General features: G+C 45.9%; 1 protein-coding gene across 4 annotated transcripts in view; it reads right to left on the bottom strand.

Annotated features, from left to right (window-relative positions):
- The window catches only part of Ercc6l2 (ERCC excision repair 6 like 2), a 267,327-nt gene that overhangs the window by 61,869 nt on the left and 180,456 nt on the right, over nucleotides 1-25,002 (bottom strand). The gene's annotated exons all lie outside the window — the stretch shown is intronic.

A 25,002-nucleotide genomic window follows, 5' to 3' on the forward strand; every position in this document is an offset into this window, starting at 1 on the left:
GCGGCTGGCAACACATACATTCCTGGGCAGCTGTGGTGCTTGAAAACACAGGCTGTCATTTCCCCTGCATGGAGGCATAAACCTCCCAGCAATGTGGGTGGTCTCTGTGAAGACACAGCGTCTGTCCCATTCAGGAACAGCCCTCACTCCACTGAGGCCCCATGGCAGGCAGGATGTTTGCTGTTTAAATAAATAAACTGATCAGAGGCTTGCTGGCTGTGAAGGCTCCCTGCCCTCCCTTCCACAAGGCAGGTCCTAAGGCAGAGAAAAGGCCCACCAACAGAAAGGAGCCACGGACGCCACCCACTGTGGCTCACCCTTCTCCTGGTACCTGACCAAATGGTGCCGGGCAGCTAGCAGTTGTGGTCAGCACTTGGCGATCGGAGGCAGCTGAGTGTGTCACACTAGCTGCTGTGACCAAGGCCTTCTTAGAAATGCCGGTAAACAGGGGTTTACTTGAGGGGTTTTCCCCCCTTGAAACTCCACTGCTTCCCCCACCCCTCTTTTGCCTAGGTGCTTTGTCCCTTGTCCCCTTCGTAGTAGGGAAGTTGAGGAGCTTGTCTGTTTCCTTCACTGGTCTCCTTTCCTACCTATTGACCAAAATCTTCCAAGAATCTCAGTCTTCGATATGCAAGCTTTAGCTCCAAAAGGAAACCTTGTTAGAAATCCAAGTAATGTCAGAAACCAGCTCTGGGATAGGCTCAAGCATTCAGAGTCACCTGTCTTTCTGGGGTCTCTGCACACAATGTTGAGCGGCTAGAGCGTGCACATTTGAGAGCGGGATCCTGTTAGGGGCTTCCTGGTGTCTGTCCAGGTGCTTGATAAGTGTTTATCGATGAGCAGATTGCAAACATGGGAGAGTTAACACCTTTGATTGGCCTTGGTCCTCTCATTCTTTTCTAAAGTTTTCTCTACCCTGCCTCCTGCAGCCCCTCAGGGCTGCTGCTGAACAGCAATGGTTTGCCACTGATAGATGAGTAAGTGTCTGTCCTGCTGTGATGAGTTCCAGTGCGACAAAGATCAAAAGTAAAAAATGGCGGCCTCTTAGCTCCACGTCATTGAAGTAATTAAAACCAGAAACTGTGTTTTGAGGCTTTTGAGGTTGTATCAGTTGGACACTTGGAGCTGGCATGCGTTAAGAAGGAATGGGTTTCTAGACAATCCAGCAGGGTGTGGGTGGGGAGCCTTTTATATAATTGCTTCACAGGGTTTGAGAGATTTGGTCCTTGTGACAGGGTCTCCCTTGGATCAGGAAGCTGTTCACAGAGCACCCACCCATTGCTCCCAGGGGTGGGCATCTTGCAGAGGAGAATAAATTTAGTCATTTCCTGTGTCAGACCAGGTTGCCCAGCGTTCTATTGAATAAAGGAAAGATGTCTTCTGGGGGCAGGCGGTGTCCCTGACTATTCTGAGGACAAGGGGTGGAGGGCCAGGGAAGGAATGGTGTTGGAGTGGCTCAGAGCTAGGTCAGTCTGTGGAGACTATAGGGAGACAGAGGAGATTCTCCTAATACAAAGATACAGCCAGGTGTACTTAAAAGCACGGAGAACAAGTATCTAGGGTCAGTTGGTACTTCTTCAAAGTCCCGGTGAGAATGGCTAAAGCTGGCTCAGAGAACACCCTTCTTTGTTTGGGCTAAATAAATCTTTACAGTAACATGGCAGTCAAGACAGGGCTGGGATTAGGAAAGAACACCCCCACTCAGGCAGTGTCACCATTGTGGTTCCCCAGTGCTACAGCTCAGTTCCCCTGGGGACTCGGGTGTTAGAAGCTTGGCCCCTAGCCTGGTGCCAGTGAAGGGGGGTGTAGAGATTTTAGAAGGGGACTAGTAGGAGAAGTTGGGTCACGGGGGACAAGCCTTTAAGGATAATGAAACTCTGGATCCTTCTTTTTGCTTTGGCTGTGACCTGCGTGGCTTTGTTCTTCCACAGATTCTTTAGTGACGTCACACCTTGATAGGCCCAAAGCTGTGGGAACAACTATGAGGTTATGAGGTGGAACCCTCAAAACTGAGCCAAAATGAACCTTTCTGTGTACTAACAACTACCTCAAGAGGGACACTGAGGACATAGCAATTGCATATTAATAGTGGAGGGTAACTTCTCAAATAACCTGGAAATCTCTTGAGGTCACTTTTTAATTAAGTAATTATTTCTTATTATTCTATGTGAATGGGTGTTTTTCCTGCATGTGTACCTGTGTACCACTAGCATTCCTGATGCCTGAGGGAGGTTAGGGGCCATCAGATTCCCTGGAATTGGAGTTAGAATTCCATGTGGGTGCTGGGAATCGAACCTCAGTTCTTTAGAAGAATATCCTGTGCTCTTAACTGATGAGCTGTCTCTCCAGCCCTAAGTATTTGCTTTTAAATATTAGGATTTCAGGATCTGAAGACCATGCAGGATGAGATGAAATTGACGCCTTACAGACAAGGCTCATGGCTGCCAAAAACTAGTTAAGCTTCAATGTGACCAGCGGCTCTCAAGCAGGGAGACATCCTACAATGTTTGGGGACATCCCTGAGTATAACATAAGAGCCAGCCATGGTTATTTGCTGGATGTCCTAACCTCCATGGGTCACTCCCATGACAGCTGTAATCTGCTTAAGGTGACAGGGGTGTCACTTTGTCACCTCAGAGTAGCCCTGGGCTGGAATAAACAGAAACTTCTTGTGTAAGACTCAGTGTCAGGGTTTACACAGGAGGACCAGCATTGTGAAGGGGGTCCGCAAAATGTATTCCAAGAGGGACAATAGGCGCAAACCACACTGAATGCGATGTGCTGGCCTGTGTCCTGTGCTGCAAATGTAGCACCCGGACAGAGCTAAATCACAGAATATGTTCATACAAGTGTGGTTTCGAGACTGTCCCTCCCTGCCAGATCTTTGGAAGTGAGAATCTCTACTTCCACCTGGAAGATCCAGCTGACTGGGTGCTGGTCCTGTGCTGAACGTGGCTGGGTCCAGGCCGAGGTGCTCACACAGACCTCTGGTATGGGTCAAATTCAAGCAATAGATCTCCGAGAGTTTTCGGAGGGGAAGTACGGTACAATGAGAGTCAGGGAGCGCATGAGGTTTCCTTCACACAGTCTGACTCCAGGGACAAGAGGTGAGTTTGTAGAAAGGGCCATAGATAAATAGGTGGAGAGATGGAATAAGTACAGAGCCTCATGCCAGAAGCAGGAGGACAGAGCAAGGTCTCCTTTGAGGGACACTTCTTTTCCATCTAATCCTGGTAAATGTCTATCTGACCATCTATGTTACTGTAACAGATCTACACATGATGGGTGACTTATAGCAAAAGAAACATCAGATAGGCTGTCAGGGGCAGGAATAGAGATGATTTGCTGTGAAAGACTGCTTTTTGTGGTCTCCTAAATTCATATGTTGAACCCCAATGCCAATGTGCTGGTGTTTGGAAGTGAGGTCTTGGGGATACAATTAGTCCATGAGAGTGGGCCCATGTGAATAGCATTAGTGTCCTGACCAGGATCTCTTATCCGAGGTTAGAGAGCTGGGAGCTTTTTTTGTGATGCAGAGATACAAGACAGATGCCTACAACCTCAAAGGCCACCATCCTCGGTGCAAATGTGGCTGGTGCTCTGGTCTCGAACTTCTGGCCTCCAGAAAAGAGGGGAAATAGATTCTGCTTCTTTGCAACAGTGGCAGTTTGAAAGAGAAATGCTGACGTAGGCTCATGAGTTTGAACAGTTGGTCCCCGGTGGTTTGGGGGAAGTTAAGGAACTTTTAGGATTTGAAGCCATGTTGGAGGAAGTGCGTCACTCCAGGTGACCTTTATGGGTTCATATCCTCAGCCAATGGTGGCTCACGAACACCTTTAATCCCAGCACTTAGGAGGCAGATTCACGTGGATCTCTGCGAGTTCTAGGCCAACCTGGTCTACAGAGTGAGCTCCAGGATAGCCAAGGCTACACAGAGAAACCCTGTCTCATGAAACAACAAAACAAAACAAAGTAGGATTCATATGTGAATCCTATTTCCAGTTCGTCCTCTTGGCTTCCTGTTTGAATGGTCTGTCCCCATGCTTTCCTCACTACTGTCCATTCTTACTTTGGAGCTGTACGCTCCCAAATAAACTCTCTCAGGGGTTGCTTTTGCCCATGTTGTTTTATCACAGCAACAAAAAATAACTAATACACCAACCCACAAGATTTATGGTCCTTGGATGGCAACCCCAGCTGACCATTCATTCCCTCATTACCTCAGACATATTGTATACAGTGTAGGGGCCTGGCTTAGGGACCAAAAGAGGCTAAGTTCCCCAGGCTTTCTGTGACCAGACTCCCTGACCTCAGGGGTACCTATCTCTGAATATGCTGTGGTCTCTGTGTGTCCTAAAAGAGCTACCCTGTGGCACTTCAACTTTGTGGTAGGAGGATGAGCTGTTCCATTGGCTTTAGAGACCCTCCTCTTACCTACTAGGAACTCTTTCCCCTAAACACTATGTCAGAGAGAGGCCTTTGCAGGGCAGTGCACCCTCCTCCCAGCTCCCAGGACTCACCACTATCTGGAATGCTAGCATGACTATACTTCTCCCTCTTTTTACTGAGTCCTCACTGGATGTATGGTAAGCATAGAAAAGCCACATGTCTGGGACATGTACTCCAGGCCTTCAGCACTGATTCCTTCCCTAATGCCTTGAGATGGAAACTCACATCCGGAGGGGTCACCTACCAGGGCTCTTTCTAATAGTTATTAGCCCACATGTGCATTCTCGTGAGACTTCTAGAGCCCACTCAGTAGTCTGCTGGAGAGAACAACTTTGCCTGCTATGGTGATTCGAATGAGGAATGTCCCCCCTATCAGCACATGTATTTGAACGTTTGATTCCCTGTTGGTGATGGTGTTTGAGGAAGTTATGGAACCTTTAGGAGGTAGAGTCTTGATAGACAGCACTGGGGTGGGCTTCGAGGCTTTAAGCCTGGCCCTACTCTAGTTCTCTCCCTTTGCTTTGTTTACAGTTGAAGATATGATGTCTCAGCCTTCTGCTCCTTGCTGCCAGAGCCTCCCATCTTATCTCCCTGGAACTGTAAGCCAAAATAAGCTGTATCATACGTTGCTTTGGGTCATGGTGTTTCATCCCAGCAAAAAGAGTAACAACCGCACCTGTCAGTGCAAAAAGGACAATGGGCAAAGGGAGGGAGGTGGGTGGCAGCCCTCAGGGAGAAGGCAAGTCTACAAAAACCGAACCAAGTCATTTAGCTTCACAAACTGGGATACACTGTGAAAATAAGGCTTAGTTCCCTGAGGAAGAAAAGCTCTCTGGTGTCTAGTGATGTTAGAGAGTAGCCAAGTGCATGCGACCTTCACTATGAGCATGAGTTTGATGTGTTTTCAGTGTTAGGGCTAGAATGCACAGTGAGAAGTACACAGAAGGCTAATACATCACATGCTCCTGAATTCATGTTGCTTACCTGGATGAGGTCTTGCTTGAAAAGTCACACAAGTGATTTCTATCAAGAACTAAAAGAGAAGTCGCCCTGTGCTGAGGAAGAAAATGGTTCACTAAAGTCTACATAGTTTTATCATTTAGTCACCATAAATCTGTGAGGAGGAATGCACACACATATTCACACACACACATACACAATTTCATGGAAGGCTCTTGAGGAAGATGCTCTAAGTTGCTTTGCCTCATGAAGGCCAGGAAGCAAGAGGGCCAGACAGGAACGTCTGAGGACATCTTGCTAGCTACTCCTTTCTCCAGCTATACTCTCTTTTCAATAAAACATCATACAGTGAATTCATGAAGGGTTTACTCTACTGATTAGACAAACATCCCTTGGGATCCAGCCACTTCCTAAAGCCTGTCATCTGTCACCTACAACCTTCAACCTGTGAAATTTGGAGAACATTTTAAATCCGTGTGTTGTTAAGTTAGAAGAGAACGTCCTAACATGAGTAATAGCGCAGTTGTATGACACACACAGTAGTCAGCTTAGTGGGATTCAGAAACAAATCCCTGGGCATGTCTGTGAAGGGATCCCGGATCAGGTTAATAAAAGTGGAGGAAGACACACCCTGGGAAGAAGCCTCAGCTGAGGAACTGTCTCCATCAGATTGAGCTGTAGGTAAGCCTATGAGGCATTTTCTTGGTTAATGATTGATGTGGAAGTTCTCTGTCTCTGTCTCTATCTCTGTCTCTCTGTCTGTCTCTGTCTCTCTCTTTCTCATACACACACACACACACACACACACACACACACAAATAAATAAATAAAGCAAATCCTCTTCTTCCACCATATGTGTTCATCAGGCTCCGCCACAAGCACCTTTATCTGCTGAACAATCTCATTACCCCGTATTAGTTACTAAAACTTTTTTTGCTTTACTTTTTTGTTTGTGTATATGTGTGCATACAGATGTGTGTGTGAGAGGCCACATCTGTGTTGGGTGTTTTCTCATAGCCCCACCTTTGTTCCGAGACAGGGGTCTCTAACTGACAGTCACTGACTGACTGGATTTGATGGCCAGTGATCTGGATTCCCCGTCTCCCTGGCCCACTGTACTATGCTATAGTGGCAGGAAACTGAGGGATATATTTTGGTCATGCTCATTTCTAATGTGTCTGCACGCTCAGGAAGGACAAATTACCTCAAGCATTAGAAGTAAAAATGCCACCGACGGCTTTCGGACTCACATTAGCCACTGTTTCAATCTATTAGAACATTTTGTAAAATTGCACAATGAGGCCGTTACAGAGCGTCTCCTCAGCAGTGCAGTTTATCTTCAGATGGACAGGAGTGAGGAGAAAGAGACCTCCTCCCTGGGGGTTACAGACAGCAGTTCTCTGCCACAATCGCTTGCTTAACACAGAGCTGAGGAGTGTGAACAAACTGGGAGGCCCACGATTCCTAAATCACCGGGGCCTTCATCATGCTCACCCGGAGCTGGAGACAACTGCTCTACACTTTTCTTGACGAACTTTTAATTTCATAAATATTTCTTCAATCAGATTCAGTTTCTGGGAAGAACTGCAGGCTCTTGGCAACGAAATAAAGACAAAGAACCCTTGGCTTCATTCATCTAACTCGCTGTCAAAGTGGTGGAAAAAAAATCACAAAAGTAGCACATTTAATAACCCTATTAACCTCTCTCCAGGCACATAACAATACAATGGAAGTGAAAAGCTCCCCAACAGCCTTTCTTCTTTTTATTTTCCTGGAAGGGTCTTTTTGTACCTGTCACTCAGATAAATCAAAGAACTTCTTTGATCTACTTTACTTCAGTAAATAATTTTTGGGAACTTGTTGCTTCAGCTTTACCTTCTCTAGACTCAACTCCTGTAAGGAAGTGTCTTTTCCTTTCTTTTAAAAGATTTATTTATTTATTCTATATAACTACATTGTAGCTGTCTTCAGACAAACTAGAAGAGGGCATGAGATCTCATTACAGATGGTTGTGAGCCACCATGTTGTTGATGGGATTTGAACTCTGGAGGAGCAGTCAATGCTCTTAACCACTGAGCCATCTCTCCAGCCCAGGAATTGTCTTTTCAAAGAATTAAAATGTGAAGTATGTTGTCCGGAAGTTGCTGAGTTAGTGTGTGTTATTATTGGGTGTCCTGTGTCCCTTTAGAACGTTCTTTTAAACAGAGTCAGTTTAATTCTATGTCTATTTAACATAATAATACTAGGTTTTCCCCTAGGGCCTATGACCTTAGCATAGGTTCCTGCTGTATGACAGTGCCAAACGTGGGGCCTTTCTTGTGGAGCAGACCTTAAATCCAATGAGAAAGTAGTTGGTAATGTTCATGCCAGGATTGTGTCAGTAGGCATATCTTACCAGGTTTAGTCATTTTTGTATCTTGTAGAATGTACAGCTGGATAATATTGATGGTTACTTTTCTCCTCCAGTAGTGTGTAGAGCACCTTCCAGCACTATGAAAGCTAGCCTATAGGGATGAAGCTTCCAGGTAAATGTTGCCATCAATCTCTCCATGTTTCAGGATTCAAGTATGTGCTTTCTTTAGCAGTAGACTCTTGCTGTGATGTTCTGGAGGGTAACCAAGAATAATGATAGTATCCCATAATGTTTCAGAATCTATGGGGCCACACCGACCAAGTGATCAAAAGAGAAATCCTATTTTTGGTACTGAACTTTCTTGTCAGTCTGTGATGTCTACTAGGGGCATTGTTGTCCTATAGGATGACTCATTTAAACTCCCCACCCTTCTACACACACACACACACACACACACACACACACACACACACACGCACGCACAGATGCACACACAAAGTAATCCAAAACACAGCTATGTAATGATTACTAAGTGTATAGCCAATACAATCATTAAAGTTTATGTTTAATATTATCAATGCTTCTATTCAAAAGTGGTTCTCGATGTGTTTAATTATACATCGTTTGTTGATTACTGTTTTCTTCTGGATAGTTGATATTTCATGAGACTTTTTCTTAAAAAAGTAAGTAACATTCTATAGTTACTTAGTTACAAGCTTGGCTTGATGTTAATACTAATCATATCAACTTCCCTGTTTAATGTCTTTAGCTGGTTTTTAAGTTATTTCTAGTTATTGTTTTTGTATGAAATCATTATGATTTATACATGAACTGGCTGATAGAACTAAACATAACACTGGGTATTTTAGTCCATGTAGATGAGAGCCTCTGAGTGGTCACCCTTCAATGATGCCATTGTGGAGTTGGAGCCATATGCAGAACAGGACAAGCAAGTTGCTGGGTCTCAGTAACCTTATTTTTATGAAATTGGACTTGGGCTACAACTGACCCATAGGTCACGGTTTGTTGATTCTTCAATAGGAAAAGATAATATCACAATAACACAAAACTTTCCAAATTAATACCTAATTTAAGAGCAATTCAAATAAAAAAGTTGGAATAGTTGAGTTTTATGCCTGTGTGGGAAACCTTTGAAAGCAAGTTGGAAATCTCCAGAGCCTTGTGAGGAAAGTCCCCTAATTTGACTGCATAAGAATTTAAGGGCCGGAGAGATGGCTCAGAGGTTAAGAGCACTGACTGCTCTTCCAGAGGACTCAAGTTGGCCAGCTCTGGGGACCTTGTGCCTCTTCTGGTCTCCTTAGGATTCCGCACACACATGTTGCACACACACAGAAGGTTTTCGTTGTTGCTGCTCTGTGTTGTTGTTATTGCTGGTTTTGTTTGTTTGTTTTGGGGGCTTTTTTGAGGCAGGGCTTCATAAGGTAGCCCTGGCTGTGTAGACCAACGTTGCCTCTAACTCAGAGATCTACCTCCCAAGAGCTGGGACTAAAGTTATGTGCCACCATCCCCAGCCACATACGTTTCTTTAAAAAATAAAATAAAAAAAAGTTTTTTTTTAGACATGGGAAACATGGGAAAAGTTTTTTTTTAGACATTAAAACATGGGAAAAGATAGTATACAAACATTAACAAGAGGATAAGACAGAGAAAATACTTGAAACACAGATGGTAGAAGATTAACATCCCCGAGCCTGTGAAGCTCCCCTAAATGATTGAGCAAAAGTGTAGGAGAGTAGATGATTCCTTGAAGACACAGTGAAAATGAATATCAAACACTTGAACATGTGTTTGATGTGACCAGCAGTTGGTAGGATGTCAGCTATAGCCATAAAGATCAAATGGCTTGCTGGTTATCTTGGGATAAAAGTGACCTGATAGCATCTAGTTCCAGTGAAGCGGCTTGCTAGTGAGTCTGAGTTAGTACATGAGCAAAGCAAAGGATCCCGTGCTGCTTGCTTATACGATTAACAGCAACAAAAAGGCAAATTGGAGATGATACATCGTCTCTGTATTAAGTGGGGAGAGATACTTTGTATAAAACCTGGTGAGGTGCAGGTGACGCTGTATTCTTAGGAAATGTATAGTCTTAAATTTTCTTTATGTGTTTTGTAAGCCAGGTTTGGTGGCACATGCCTTTAATACTGGCGCTTGGGAGGCAGAGGCAGGTGGATCATGGTGAATTAGAGGCTAACCTGGTCTACAGAGTGAGCTGCAGAATAGCCAGAGCTATACAGTAAGACCTTACTTCTAACAAACAAACGAACGAACAAATGAATGAATGAGTATAATAAATAAATAAATAAATAAATAAATAAATAAAGGCTTGTATCTTCTGCCTGGAAACCTCAATTGTTGTTGTTCAATTGTTTGTTCCTGAGCGGTTAATCAGTTCCGCAGTCTGAGCTGAAATTAAACTCAAAGAACCCGAGGGGAGAGTGGGCTAGGGTGTGTGTATGTGATGGGGGAAGCAGTTTCTCAGGTCTTCTGTTTTAACTGTCATGCAATGTCACTTGGAAGTTTATGATAGTAAAAGAGGTTTAGCTTGTGCATCTCCACCTCCGAGTCGGGTTAGCCTTTCTGTAAAGCCAGGCTGGAAGCTGCAGAGAATAAATATGATGATTCTGTCTCATGTCATGTCTGTGTCTTCAAAGATGAAGACACATCTGCTATCCCTTTCACCGAACAACGGCCCGTAGCCCAAAGGTGCCTGTGAATCAGCTAAGTCATTTCTCAGGGCCGAATCAGTGTGTGACAAGACTCAGATGAAACAGTCCCTGCGAGAATTGGGTGCAGCCAAATTAAGAGGAGGAAATTCTGTCTGTATGGGTGCTTCTGGGTGTGGACAAAAGACCTAGAAGGTGCTTTTGTCAGCATCTTTAGCAGGAAGGCACTTCGCTCCTCAGACCTCAGCGCGTCTGCGCTGCGCCTCCACACCCACACCTGAGGTAAGGGTGTGCTAGGCTTTGTATAGTATATTCTGTCATCTCTTTATGACAGTGTCTTACAATAGCATTCGATGTGGTGGGGCTCCTGAGGGAACGAGAATCAGGCGAGCCTTCAACCTAGCTGCTCAGTGGCCCAGCGCCTCTTCCGTCTCTCAGACGGGTCCAGGAGTGGCTTAGCTCGTCTGCTATGCCTTCCAGATCAGGCTTCCTCTTCCAAAAGGCTGGATAAGCCCCATTCCAGGAGGAGGAGGAGGAGGAGGAGGAGGAGGAGGAGGAGGAGGAGGAGGAGGAGGAGGAGGCCAAAGAGAGTTCTGGCTATCTTTTATATATATTTTTGCCCAGAGTTTTTGGGGAAATATTCACCATGGGAGCATTAGAAAGCCAACTCCAGAGTATCACAGGGCTCAGTTCTCAGTGTGGCTTCCCTCCCTCCCGGATGTGGTCCCCAGCAGGCTTGTGAGGCCTGTTGATTTAGAGCCCATCAGAAATCCAAAACCTGTAAACACAGGGACAGCAGTCAGTAGAGGGATGTGAGAAACTAAAAGATGAACAGCCAATGCAGGGAGAGAAAGGCCAGACCCGCCGGACTGTGAAGAGGGGTTCAATCCTGCTCTCAAACCATATGGCATCCTGAATATGAGCCGGGAACAGACTAGGAGGTTCTTGGCGCCTGACCATGGAAACATAAACGCCAAGGCATTTTGTTTCCTTGTGTGTGCTTTTTTCCTTTTAAATATTTACTTTTTGCATTTTGCCAGGACAGAGTTTCCATCCCATATGCAGAACAGGCTGTTTTTGCAAGGGGGGGGGGCAGGGGTAGGAAAGAGGCAGCTCAACTCCAAGGACTTGTAATAGGATTCTATCACATCCAAGGGCTGCTCGGTTCTTCCCAGGGCAGTGCTGAGCAAAGACCTGCTGCATGCCTAGTGTTTGGGTCTGGTGGGTTCTGGAATAAAGGGTGAGTGTTATTGCTCCCCATTCATGTTCTTACTCCCTTCCCCAGAGCCCATTCCGTACCCACAGAGCATTCAGGGAGAAAGCTGAGAAGCTGGTGGAATATATATAGGCATTCTGTGGGTAGTCTTCTACCCTCCAAAGTCCCTACAGAGACTGAGGCTATGGACTGTGTGGGAACCATACCAGTGAGAGACAGGGTGGGGAGGGGTAGGGAGAGAGTGAGTCTCTGGGTTGGAGGCTGCAGATGGGTCATTGATCACAAACATCTCCATGCCACTGAAGAGGCAGGAGGTAAGGAGAGAAAGGTGGCCAGGAGTTTGGGTGGCCGAGTGCTAGCAGCTAAAAGAGAGAATAGGGTTCTCTGGCTAATTCCCAAATGAAATAGAAATGTATCATATGAAAATAAATAAGTTAGTCCTGGGCCATGAGCCATGTTTGAACCAAAATAATATAAGCAATCAAATGCTCACTGTCTCTGGTTCTCTCAGGCTTCCAAACATGGAAGTTCTGTCATGGAGGAGGACAGTAGTTGTACAATGCTGAGCACATGGTTGGAAGGCAGGCTCAGAGCTGGCAAACACAGATGTTCTGAACTCAAACTATTCAATCCTGGCATTTCCCCGGGCTCCATTGGTTATGAGGGATGAGGGCTGGAAAAAGCATCCTGATATTGTCAGGTCGTCTATGAGCCCTTCTTTTTGTTCAAAATGCCCTCCAAAAGAAACATCGACTCTAGAGGGGGATGTATATGTGACCATCTAGACAGACACCTGGCCTCAATCTGACACTGATTCACTAGGTTTGAGCCAAACCCGAGTATCCCTGACAGGTTCGTAGGAGACGTTGATGCTGATGTATGGACCACACCTGAGTCGTGAGGTTCTCCTGTGTCTTCCCGGTATTTTGGTTACATTACTTAACTGGAGTGGCTGGATTCTAGCGGTGGGTGTGTGTGTGTGCGTGTGTATGTGTATGCATGTATGTGCATGCACGCACACACATACACATATATAGAACATGTACATGTAGATGATGGATGCTAGCTCCCCTGTTACTCCTTACCTTAATTTTTGGGTCAGGGTCTCTGACTGTTTCAGATAGACTGGCTGGTTGCTGGGCTATGATAATCGTTTGTCTTCACCTCCCCAGGCCCTGGGATTATAGATGTGTGCTGCCCCACCAGGTTTGTATGTGGGTGTTGGTGATCCAAACCCAGGTCTTCATGTCTGTGCTTTAGTTTATCTACTGTCTTAGTCAGGGTTACTACTGCTATGAAACACCATGACCAAAAGGCACTTGGGGAGGAAAAGGTTTATATGGGCTGGGCCCTCTCCCATGAGTCACTCATTAAGAAAATGCCTGGTAGGCTAGCCTATAGCCTGATCTTATGGAGACATTTGTTTGTTTGTTTGTTTGTTTGTTTCAATTGAGAATCCCTCTTCTATGATGACCCTAGTCTGTGTCAAGGTGACGTAAAACAAGCCAGTACACCTACTTAGCCATTTACCCAGTGAATGAGTGGCTGGATTCTGAGGCCAGGTTCCCACCAAATCCCAGTGCTTTGCCTGCCGCCAGGCATGCATCACATCAGCTGAGCTCTGACTTGACTTCACATTCTTTCCTCTTGGCTAGAACTGGCACACAGTGAACCTTGTCGTCTTTGAGTTGGTGGGACCAAAACACCTAGATTTGATCATAGATGGCCTGTTAACAAGGCAGGGAGACCTGGCTATGCATTTTATCTGGGTTTCTTCCCCGGTATGAGAAAGCTAGATGAGGTTAGTAGTTCTCGGTGGAACGAGCCTTAGAAGCACTATATTGGTCAGCTTGGCTTGCCGTAACAAAACGCCGTGGACTGGGTGGCTTAAACAAAAGAATTTAGTTCCCACAATTCTAGAACAAGGTAGGAGTCAGCTCCCATGCACGGTACCCGTTGACTGCTTTCCTTTTTCTTTTTCTTCTCTTTCTTTCTTTTTTTTTTCCTTTTTCTTTTTTTCGGAGCTGGGGACCGAACCCAGGGCCTTGCGTTTGCTAGGCAAGCGCTCTACCACTGAGCTAAATCCCCAACCCCTTTTTTTTTCTTTTCTTTTTTCTTTGCTTTGCGTTTCAAGGCAGGGTTTCTCTGTGTAGCCCTGGCTGTCCTGGAACTGGCTACGTAGAGAAGGCTGGCCTCAAACTCAAGAAAGCTGCCTGCCTCTGCCTCCTGACAGCTGGGATTAAAAGCGTGTACACACCATGCCCAGCTTATTTGGTTTTTGAAATACAGACTTCTAGGGTCTCCTTTCAGAGAGTCTGACTGGTTCTGCGCAGGATCGAGGCATTCTGTGTTTTGAGTTAGGGGAGAAGACGTAAGTTCATCGATGACAGGGCTCCCAGTGAGGGACAGCTTATGTCTCCAGACTGCAGGGCCTCTATCCATCTCTGTGCAACCGCTCAGCCTATTTCTTTCTGTAACAGCTTGTTCTGGACCAAAAGCCCAGGGAGGGGCTTGGGGTTTATTAGCATGGATGCCCAAAACCCAGGCACCAAGAACCAGGCACACAGTAGGCACATAATCAGTGCTTTCTGAGGGTCTTGCCTAGGACCCCTTGTGATTTTGAAAGGCCTTTGAAAGCACGCAATGGAGCTGTGTGACATGATTTAGTGGAGAGCGGCCCAGCTGCTCTATTTTCGCTGTCCAGCAGGCTTCAACAACAGCAGGGGCATTTACATTTCCCTCATCTCTCCGAGCAGCAGAAAGCAAAACAGTTTGCGCTGTGACCAGAAAACGAATATAAACAAGTACAAAGGGCAGAGACAGCCTTTGAGCACTCTGGCCAACTGCCTCCTCCACCCTTCCCCAGCAGAGTTGGTGAAGGGAGGGGAGGCAGACAGAAGTGGTGAATTCTTTAGGACTTCATGACCCAGAGAAAGTGGGACACCTTCCTCCCTTCTTTCAATGGAGGTTGGGGGTAAGGAAGTCATGTGGGGTGGGGTGGGAGAAGAGTAAGGAAGTCAGGAAGGGGAAGGTGCCTTGGGAGAGCTTAGAATGGGGCTAGAGGATGACACAAAAAGTATTAGGGACGGTGTGGAGCAAGGAGGAAAGTCCCCAGACACGTCATGAGATGTCACTACTACTCACCTGTCAGAGAGCAGCCGAAAGCAGAAAGCAGAGACAGATTCAAACTATGGTGAGGATGGCAGAAGCCAGTTTCTTCTCACAGGTTCCTAGCACAGGGAGCTCACAGGCTTGCAGACCCTTCTGCTTATAATCTTTCGACTTTACAACTGTGCAAGACAGAGCTGTACTCAGTAGAACTGTGCCTTGATTTTTTTTAAAAATTTAATGTTTTATAAAAGACAAGGTCTTACTTATGTAGCCCAGGCTGAGCTCACTATTCAAGGGTAACATTGACCATTCTGATCCTCCTGACCTCACTTCCTGAGTTCCAGAGTCAACATACTCAGTCTTATGCAGTTCCTGGGATCAAAGAGTTTCTTGCATACAAGGGAAGCACTCTATCAACATGCGCTACATTTCCAACCCTGATTTTTGTTTATTTAGAGGTAGTATCCCATTTTGTAGCCCTGGCTGGCCTTTAGCTCACTATGTAGACCAGGCTGGAGTCCAAGTTAGAGATCCACCTGCCTCTGTCTTCTGAGTGCTGGGATTAAAGGCAAGTGCTACCTCGTTTGCTCTGACCCTGACTTTGGACTTTTCCGTGAGCTAGTAGCATGTGAAGCAGTGAGCTGTAAGCTTCCACTAGCCACTGGAACACGGAGGGAAATAACCACTGGTGCACTGTACGGCTGCTCAGTCAGGTGACCTCTGTTGCATTTAGCATCCTCTCTGTTGATTGTGCTGCTTCTGTGTCCTTACCAACACAGTATCTTCACAGTATTTTCTTACTAGTTAACCTAAAGGGTGCCAAGCAGTTTCTCAAGAGCCTTGTGGTTTTGGCGTGCATTTCTGTAATGATTTTTGGATCGAGAGTCCTCTCTTGCCTCTGTCAGCCATTTGTGAGCATTAAGTTTGAAGGAATGTCTACTCAAGCCCTTAGTGTATGAAGTTCCCTCCAGAAGCTAAGCCTAGAATTACTGTATGATCCAGTATAGATGGAGACAGTAAAAATTCACGTTCCTGAGAGCTTCCACTGGAAGAGCAGTGCACTGCAGGGTGAAACTGAAGATCCGTGTTTCATGACGTCAGTGGGTCATAAGCAGAAGGAGCGTTAGTCCTTATGAACGACAGTCTGCGTCTTTCAGAGCAGCAAAACCACACTCATGAAGTCAGACATTGATTTAAGAACCTACAGACAACTCGGGGCTGGGGTTAGAACCCAGACCTAGGTTCCCACTTCTTTGTTCTCTTAATACGACCGTGATGGAACGATTTTATTATGGGATATATCACACATAGAAATGACAGGTGCCGGGTGTGCCTTTCCACCTGTGGTCGAAGCAGAGGAATTCATGGTGAAAATAACCTCAAACATTCACATGAGCAGGTCTGCGGATGTAAATACTTTCCAGTAGGATGAACAGAGACGTAGATGACTCTGGTATGGAATAAACAGAGACCACCCAAGGAAAGCAAGCAAAGGCTGTTTATTCTAAGTTTGCTACAGGGAGGGAGGGAGTAGGCCACCGGGTGCTTACATTTGGCAGCTACTCAAAGGCCAGCGGAGAAGTGGAGAAAGTTTACAGTGCATATGGGGGAGGTTCCAGGTGCTCTCCGAGTGCAGGCTGCTGGGGATAGGTTGGGAGCCTGTCTGGCTTTCTCTAATTGCTCCTAAGTTGGAAGTGAGGGAACTTGTCAGTTAGGAATTCAAATCCAGCTGACTTGGGGCCGATTGTTACAGGGGTTGTTACTTGGAGACAGGGTCTGACTTCCTGTCAGTATGGCTTCCTGGGATTGCTTCTGTAGGCCGTGGACTGGCATCCTGGGTCAGTTGCTGCAGACTGGATCTAGCCTCTGTGCTTATACCTAAGAAAAATGTGTCTATATGTCTCTTTCACTTGCTCCTTTCAAGTCCCAAGGCCCTGACAGGAAGGCAGTCTGTGCCTGGGTCCTCATCTTCTGTGACAAATCCCCTGCCATGTGCAGTGCTATCTCTACAGCCTTCCTTAGCCCCCCCTCTCCCCAGCCTTCCTTAGGCCACCCACTCTTCTCTCAATGTTGTTTTAAGAGTGAGTTCAGGAAAGGCCTTTCTAGTGTCTTCCTCAGTCTCTCAAGCCAAGTGTTTGTGGAGGTCTTTCATTTCCCGGGTGTTTTACTTCATTTATTTTTGTGGCTATTGTGAATGTCACAATAGCTCTGGATTTCTTGTTCATCGTGTTGGACACTGGTGTATTAAAAGATGACTGATATGGGTGTTAATTTCCTCCCACTTTGCTGAAAGTGTTTATCAGCTCTGAAAGTTTGCTGATGGAGTCACTGGGGTCTTATGGCAGACTCCTGTCAGCTGCAAACGCTTGGCTTCTTTCCTGCTTCTATCGGGTTTGTCTGCTTCCCCTCTCTAACTGTTCCGGCTAAGACTTCAGTCTCTATGCTGAGTATGAGTGGAGCAAGTAGCCACCCTTGTCCTGTTTCTGACCTCAGTGGACATGCTTTCAGTTTTCCTCCATCTGGCATGATGTTGGTTGTAGGTTTCTTGTATATAGCCTTTACTATATTGAGGTGCGCTCCATCTGTCCCTTGCTTATGAGTCTTTTCCTCACAGCAGGTGAGGCCAGAAGCCAAAGATGGGCATCTTCCTTAATTGATCACCTTAACTTTTGAGAAGGCATCCCTCACTGAACCTAGAGCTTGCCAGTTTGGCTACGATATCTAGATTGTCTCCAATGAGAACAGAAGAAAGAAACTCGTCAGGGAATTTTAGGATAGAGGATCCTAGATATGAACATGTTTGTGGGGTTTTTTTTATTTTTTTATTTGTTTTTGTTTGTTCAGTTTTGTTTTATTTTGTTGTGTTTTGTTTTAGCTGAAAGCCAGAAATGTTCTGGCCCTGTGGACAACTCTGTTCTACTGAAGGCCAGAGATGCCAGAAGTGTTTAAGCAAAATGCCTTTGGTTCTGCCAGGGGTGCCAGAAGGAATCTTGATTTCTCGTTATGGATCTTCTAAATGAACACCTTGGCTTTGAATACACGAGGACAGGATTGGAATTGAATGTGGACACCTGGGCAGTGGTTGGGCCAACTGGACCGACCAGTTTACTGCCTCCCCTTGCCTTACCCCAGTTTTCGCTCTCAGTCTTTTAAAAGCCTGTAGACTGGCAGCTGGATGCCCCTTCGAGAGGCAACTCTTTCTTTTTCTTCCAAGCTTTCATCAGTCTTTGTCCATACATTCCATTCTTTGAACTCACGAGGCAAAATCCCGGAGGAAGCGAAGTTTTGTATGACAGTGAGGGTCTAGCACCCCAACGCATGTATGTGTTTGAGTGTGTGTGTGTGCAGGTCGACCTTAGGCACAGTTCATCTTGATTTCTGAGGCAGTCTCTTCCTTGCCAGGGATTCCTAGAGACAGATGCTCTGGCCTTTCTGTCCTCCATGCTGGGATACAGGTGCAAGCTAACATAGGAGGCTTTCTTGTTTAAACACAGGGCTATGGGATCAAACTTGGGTCTTCATGATAGCATGGCAAGCACTTATGAAATAGACCGTCTTCCCAGACCCGACACATCCGATTCTTCAGGAGGAAAGAACTCTTCTAGTTTGGGCTTATTTTCCTGAGTTTGCTTGACCTCTTACCCAATGTACCATGGCAAAGGGGGCTGGGAAATGGTCTCACAGGCTAAAACAACAAGCCCCTTTCCTATAGGGCAAAGAATGATTTCCTATGTTTAGAAGACATTATAACCGTGCTATTTTCCTTTCCACTCTTCCCCCACTTCCCCCAGCTTCCTCCTTATGCAATAAAGGAGACCAGTTCAATTGCAAGCCTCTCCTTCCACTGGATGGAAGTCCATCTCTTGGAAAGGGACCCTGCTTTGAGGAAGGCATAAAACTAGGCAGTAAAAGGCAGAACACCGTACAGCGCATGCCACCCACAGTCACCTCTGGCTGGCAGGACCCTTTTCAGGCTGGGTCCATCTGCACTGTGATAAGAGCAAAGTGATGTCAGCCTAATTAGCCAGGCTAATGTCTGGCTTCCTGGAGAGAGCTTTTGTGAAATAATTGGCTGCCTTGGGGTTAAAATGCAGTAATTACAGGTTATTTTTTTTTAAGCTGAATGATATAAACAGCTATTGAATTCTTCAAGCCCCTGAGCCAATCATGGGACAGACTTCTCTTTGTGTCCCAGAATGCAGTGGGTATTTTGACAGGTGATTTCAATATCACGTAGCTATTTATTCTGGTTTGGGGGACATAAACACAAACTTCTGGGGCTACAAGTTTACACATTCCCCAACAAAAGTGAGTGCCAGGGAGAAGAGATGCTTCAAACAGCAAGAGGGTCAGCGGATATTTTAGGCTAAGACAAAAATTCCATCAAGTTTTAAAACCAACAAAACTGCTGAACAAACCATGTAGGCTAACTTCCTTTTCCCCAAGTTGTTTGTTTATTCTCTCTGTAAAAACAGAAAAATAAAAAATCAACAACCGGCGAGTCTAGAAAGGCCATGGGAAGTGGATAACATTTGGAAACATCATTTTATTCTGGCCAGGAGGCTGTGTTGAGGTTGATTGAGACCTCAGCAGATTTCTATCTTTCCTGGTTGTGGTGGGAGTGGTTGATCCCACAGAAGACAAAGCAGCTGGTGTGGGAACCTCAGGTAGAAATTAGAGGATAGTCTAGAAATGGCACAAGCACAGTTTAGAAAATCTTGGGCCTCCCTTGTCACTCCAATCCAAGCACAGTGACTAATAGCCTTGGCACCTCCAAGGGTGAGTGCTTCTTATAGCCTAGCACCACCAGCAGCCTGAGGACATGACTTGAGGTGCAGCTTCAGGCCCTGATGCCACTTCTTAGCCATCCCAGTATGCAACAATCCGAAGAGATCTCTATGCATATTCTAGCTGGTTTAAACTACCTGCTGTTGGGGGTTTGCTCCAGACAGCAGTGGCTCAATACAAGATAAAAAGTCAAGGCAGTTACCAGGGCAGGTCCAGCATTTTAATCATTTAATACGGCTGGGATTGTGGGTAACTATGTAAAAACTACAGATAGTCCTAACGTGAAAGTTTCACTGGGTTACCCTGGGAATCTGAATGTACTTCCTCATCGAGCAGCTAAATGAGGCGGCAGGCTTGCTCTGTGTCTGTCCACCTAGCAGGGTACCCTAGATAAACTGTTATCTGAGCATGTGAATGGGCCATAGACATCACTGTTCTTTCCTGAACACTTTTTTCTTCTTGGAAATACATATCTCTTGGGACCCGCCACACATATGAATAGTCCGCCTCTGGTCTCTGTTGCAGGGCCCCACAAATCTCAGTGACTCTGGAGCCTACCTCCCAGGATTGGTGGAGTACTGGGACAGAGAGCAGGTCAGATTGATTTTATAGCCTCTTCATCAAATGCATCTGGTGACATTCTGCAGAGGCAACTCTCAGGATGCCCTGGCTTATTTGTAGACACTAGTGAGGGGCTTAAAACCCACCTCAGGACGGTGATAGGGCACATGGCGTATTTAATCATATAGAGACGCTCACCGTACCCACATCATTGTGGGTATAGCATAGCTTTATTATATTACTATATAAGTGAGCATGTAATGAGAACTCATCCATCCCTAAGGGAAAGGAGAGGAATTTAGATTATAACCCAGTTTCCAAAGTATTCTGCAAACTGTTCCAAAATTGTTACCTGAACTTTTGATGACATGTATTCTATTTCTGAAATCATGTTTTTTTTTCCCCAAAATCACTCTATAGGAGACTTGTCATTACAAAATTTAAATTAATTAATTTGCATGATTATGTGTGCATGTGTGCTGTATGCTGCAGCACGTGTGGGAGTTGGGTGACAGCTCTGTGAAGTCAGTTTTCCCTTCCACCTTCATGTGGCAAGTGACATCATCTGCAGGGCCATCTCCTTGGCCTAGGAAATTAATTCTTAACTCTGTACAAAAAAATAACGTATCTTCCCAACCTAAGTCCAGCCTGGGGTCTATACCTGTTTGTTGCTCCTTGTGTAGGAAAGGGAAAAGGGTATTCTTTTTTTTTTTTTTTTTTTTCCCGAAGCAGGGGACCGAACTCAGGGCCTTGCGCTTGCTAGGCAAGCGCTCTACTGCTGAGTTAAATCCCCAACCCAAAACTTTACACAGGTTCTTTGAGCACTTTGTGTCTTAATAGTGGTATAGAACTCAAGGTGGTTTTTTTGTTTGTTTTTATTTCCTAATTTTTAATTTTATTCTTTTGTGGTTTCTATGAATCTTTGCTGCAAGTATGTCTGTGCATCATGTGCATGTCTGATGCCCACGGAGGCTAGAAGAGGGTGTTCAGTTCCCTTAGAGATGTTTTTAAAGGCTCTTGTGGTGCTGGGGATCAAAGCCACATCTGGAAGAACATCAGGTGCTCTTAACTGCCTAGCCATCTCTCCATCTCCCCCCTTTTTAGGTTGACTTATTTTTAAAATTGTATGCATGTGTCTTTCTGTGGGTCCTGCATGATTTCAGGTAACTCAGAAGACTGGAAGAGGGTAGTGGATCCTTTGGGACTAGAATTGGAGGTGCTTGTGAGTTGCTGGAATTGAGTGCTGGGAACCAAACTCGGGGTGTCTGCAAGAGCAAGCAGTGCACACTCAGATGTTGAGCTATTTCTTCATCCCTAGAGATCATAAGCTGTGGAGTATAGAGCTTTGCCTCTGATATCTAGGGTTGCCAAAAATCGGCTTCAGCAAAAGATTTCTTAACACAATCAAATGCATAATGAAACCACAGTGTTTCTGTCTGAGGTCATCCATGTTGTATCAGGAGACTTCGACACAGACTAGGCTCTAGCACACAAGGTGCCCACTTTACACACCATGCAATGCCAGTAACGGCTGCCTGAAGTGCTACATTGGATGTAAAGGAAACTTCCCACAGTTTAACCGATGATGCTTTGCGCAGTTCTCATGTACTAGTTGACTCCCAGAACAGTCACTGTTCCTGAGGAGGCAGACCCATCCTGGCTCTGGTGAGAAGTATCTGCTGTCTCATGATGGACACAGACATGAACAAGTCTGATGGATTCTACAAAAGCTTGATGTAGGACTCCAAAGTCTTCCCAGATAATTCATATTTAAATTGCAAAATGATGCCCTACGGACAGTGTTCTCCTGGAGGCTGGAGAAGGAATCTGCAGCCAGATGAAAGGAGCCCTAGAGAACCTAACTCTGGGTTCCATTCCCAGTACTGCACAAATTGGGTTTGGTAGCTTGTGCCTGTAATCCCAGCACTGGGGAGATAGAAGCAGGAGGGTCAGATGATCAGGGTCATCCTTGGCTACATAGCAAGGTCAGTCTAGGATACATGAGATCCCTAGTAGCACTGTTTAATCCAGACTCACTCTTATTGACTAGATAACACACAAGTACTACAGATCTGGTATTGAGGGTTTGTCCTCCGCCCCTTGCTACCCATGCCAAGGGTGATATACCCTATAAAGTGGCTTATGTACCTGGTGCCCTTAATCTTCACAACCATCCGATGAGGGCAGCTGGGCCATGGTGCCTATGCTGCAAGGGAGGAAGGTAAGAGGGGGGTGAGAGGAGGATCTGAGGTCACAAAAGTGGCAACAGCTGTGTGCTGAAGCTCAAGTTTTTCTGATTACACAACCCCTGGCCATCACAGCTCTTTCCCAACTCGATGACCAGACTCACCCGGGGAGCCTTGTTAAACATGTGTATTGCCAGGTTCCACCCTTGACATGCCGGTGCAATAAGATGGGGTCCTAGAATGTGACATAGTGACAAGGACTGTCAACAGGTCTCTGGCTAAGATTGAGCTATGCTGGCAGGTGGGGAATGTTGCAAGCTCACATTGCTACTTTATTGCTGGGCCCTAGGAAAGCCATTACATCCAGTACCCCACTACTCTTAATTTCTCTCTCTTCCTCTCTCTCTCTCTCTCTCTCTCTCTCTCTCTCTCTCTCTCTCTCTCTGGCTTTTTATTTATACTACATATCACAGCCATATTTTATTATTTAAAATTTTATTTATTTATTATTTATGTGGGTATGAATATATATATATATGTATGTATGTATGTATGTATGTATGTACAGGTGCCTGTGTAGGCCAGAAGAGGGCTTCAGATCTCCTGAAACTGGTGTTATAGGTGGTGGTGAGTCACCATGCATGCTGGAAATCAAACTTTTATCTTTCGTAAGAGAAGCAAGTGTTCTTAATCCCTGCGCCACCTCTCCGGTTCCCTGATGTGTTATTACTTTATGAATGATCTGACATCTTCCAGCCCCTGTAGAATATAAGCCACTTTGATCAGCCCCTATTGGAAGACCACAACAACATGCTAAGGGCTTCTGCTACTGCTTTGCCTGTCCCTCCTCTAGTCTCCAAGTAAACCTGGGTGATTTTTATAAAATGAAGATCCTTTCTCATAGTCTTTGGGGCAAGAATGGCTAGCTGGTCCTGCTGGCACCTCCTTTCTGCCTGGCTTTAGCTTCCAGGGACAGAGCTTCACTTTTGTCAGTCACTCCAAACACCCCACAGTTCCCAGGAAGCCTTTCCTTGGGGTTTCAGTGCTGTTTGTCTTGGGGTGAGGTAGAGGTCACACCCTGGTGACTGCCTCCCTGTCTACTCCCTTCCCTGAACTTCCCTAGAGCCTTTGAGTTGTATCTACTTGCCCACCTAGAGAGAGACGTGGGAAGGGCTTTTGTGGTGGTTGTGCCCTGATCTGGGGTAGAAGGCCGGAGAAATTTCCTGGGCAGGAAGGTAGGAGCCTGCTCTGCCTCCTTGGTGGGGAGCAGCTGTGGGATGGTCAGGGGGAGTGGAGATGACTGGGAGGTCCTTGCAGGAGGGTTTGGGCTGCTCCCTGGGTGGGCCCAGTCAGCAGAGCCTCACTGTATTCTGTGCAGTTGAAAGAAAGCTGCAGGGTGGAGGGAACCTTGTGGCTCAGGGCCTCAACCACGGGTTATGCCACACATGGCTAAAGTACACAACTATTAGCAATCAAGGCAGGACCTCCCTGCGAGGGAAAATGACACAGGGGTTACTTCTCTGTAAACATCCCGGTTTCTTTTAGGAGTTGTCTTTCCTCCCTTTGAGAAGTTGCAAATGTGCCCATTGAGAGCTTCAGCTCTCAGCTCACACGTGGGGGAGGAGGGTCACACATAAACACTCTCCCAAACAGAGAAAAAACCCCAAACACCATGGGGACTGCCAGCAGCCTGTGTCCCCAAGTTGAATCTGCTGGACACAGCACCAAAAGTGCTTGAATAAGAAAGGGGTTGCTGGGAGAACAGCAGCATCCCGCAGCTGCGTGGATGAAATCTTTTCAGCTGCATTGTCTGGGCACCTTTGTTTCAACGGCTACTTTGAATAGAATATAGCATTTGCACACTGCTTGTGAGGGAACAAATTTAAATCACAAGGGTAACCTGGCAGCATCTTTGGAGGACAGAGACTGCAGGGCCTTTCAGAAGCCTCCATCTTGCCAGTCTTCACAGCTACATAGTTGCAAGTTGCCCCTCTACCTGGCAATTTGGTAGCAGTGGCTCTGGGAACTGTGAACATTGTGTGAATGGCTTAGTGAGCTTGTGAGCTTCAGAGACCTCCCCCAGCCTAAGTAGTCAAGGCAGTTTCTGGGTGTTTTTAAGGAAAAACGTAAGGATGAGCCAGAAACTCAAGTCTCATGCTCACAGGAGCTCAGGTTTAACTCTTAGGTCACCTGATGACCCAGGCCCTAGTCTATCTCATGGTTACCAGGGAAATTAAGGTTCCCTTTGGTGGGGTGGGGGGTTGGGGGATGTCTTAGTCTTGTTAACAAAATAACTTAAAAATAGCATAAGAAGGGAACCTGAGGATCATTTTATTAGAGTTGAAAGAAAGACAACAGGGTGGGCAAGCTGTTAATCTGTGCAGCTGTTAGGATGGAGAAAGATGGAAAACTATACCTTTTTGATTTTGGCTGTCAATGAAGGTAGCTGAATGGTGGAAAGCAAGAAGGGCGAGAGAGAGAGAGAGAGAGAGAGAGAGAGAGAGAGAGAGAGAGAGAGAGAGAGAGAGAGAGAGAGAGCCCAGAGTGTCAGGGAAAACATGATTAGGCTTTTAGTTAATATCTGAAAGAAGAAAGGTAGAAAGAAGAAAAGGGGGACCTCATGCTTTTGTTAAGGATAGTGCTGCCGAGAGGGGGCTTCTGGGAAACATAAGAACATTATCTCATTAAGGGCAT

The sequence above is a fragment of the Rattus norvegicus genome, chromosome 17 (assembly GCF_036323735.1).
Source record: "Rattus norvegicus strain BN/NHsdMcwi chromosome 17, GRCr8, whole genome shotgun sequence".
In the NCBI taxonomy this organism is placed as follows: domain Eukaryota; kingdom Metazoa; phylum Chordata; class Mammalia; order Rodentia; family Muridae; genus Rattus; species Rattus norvegicus.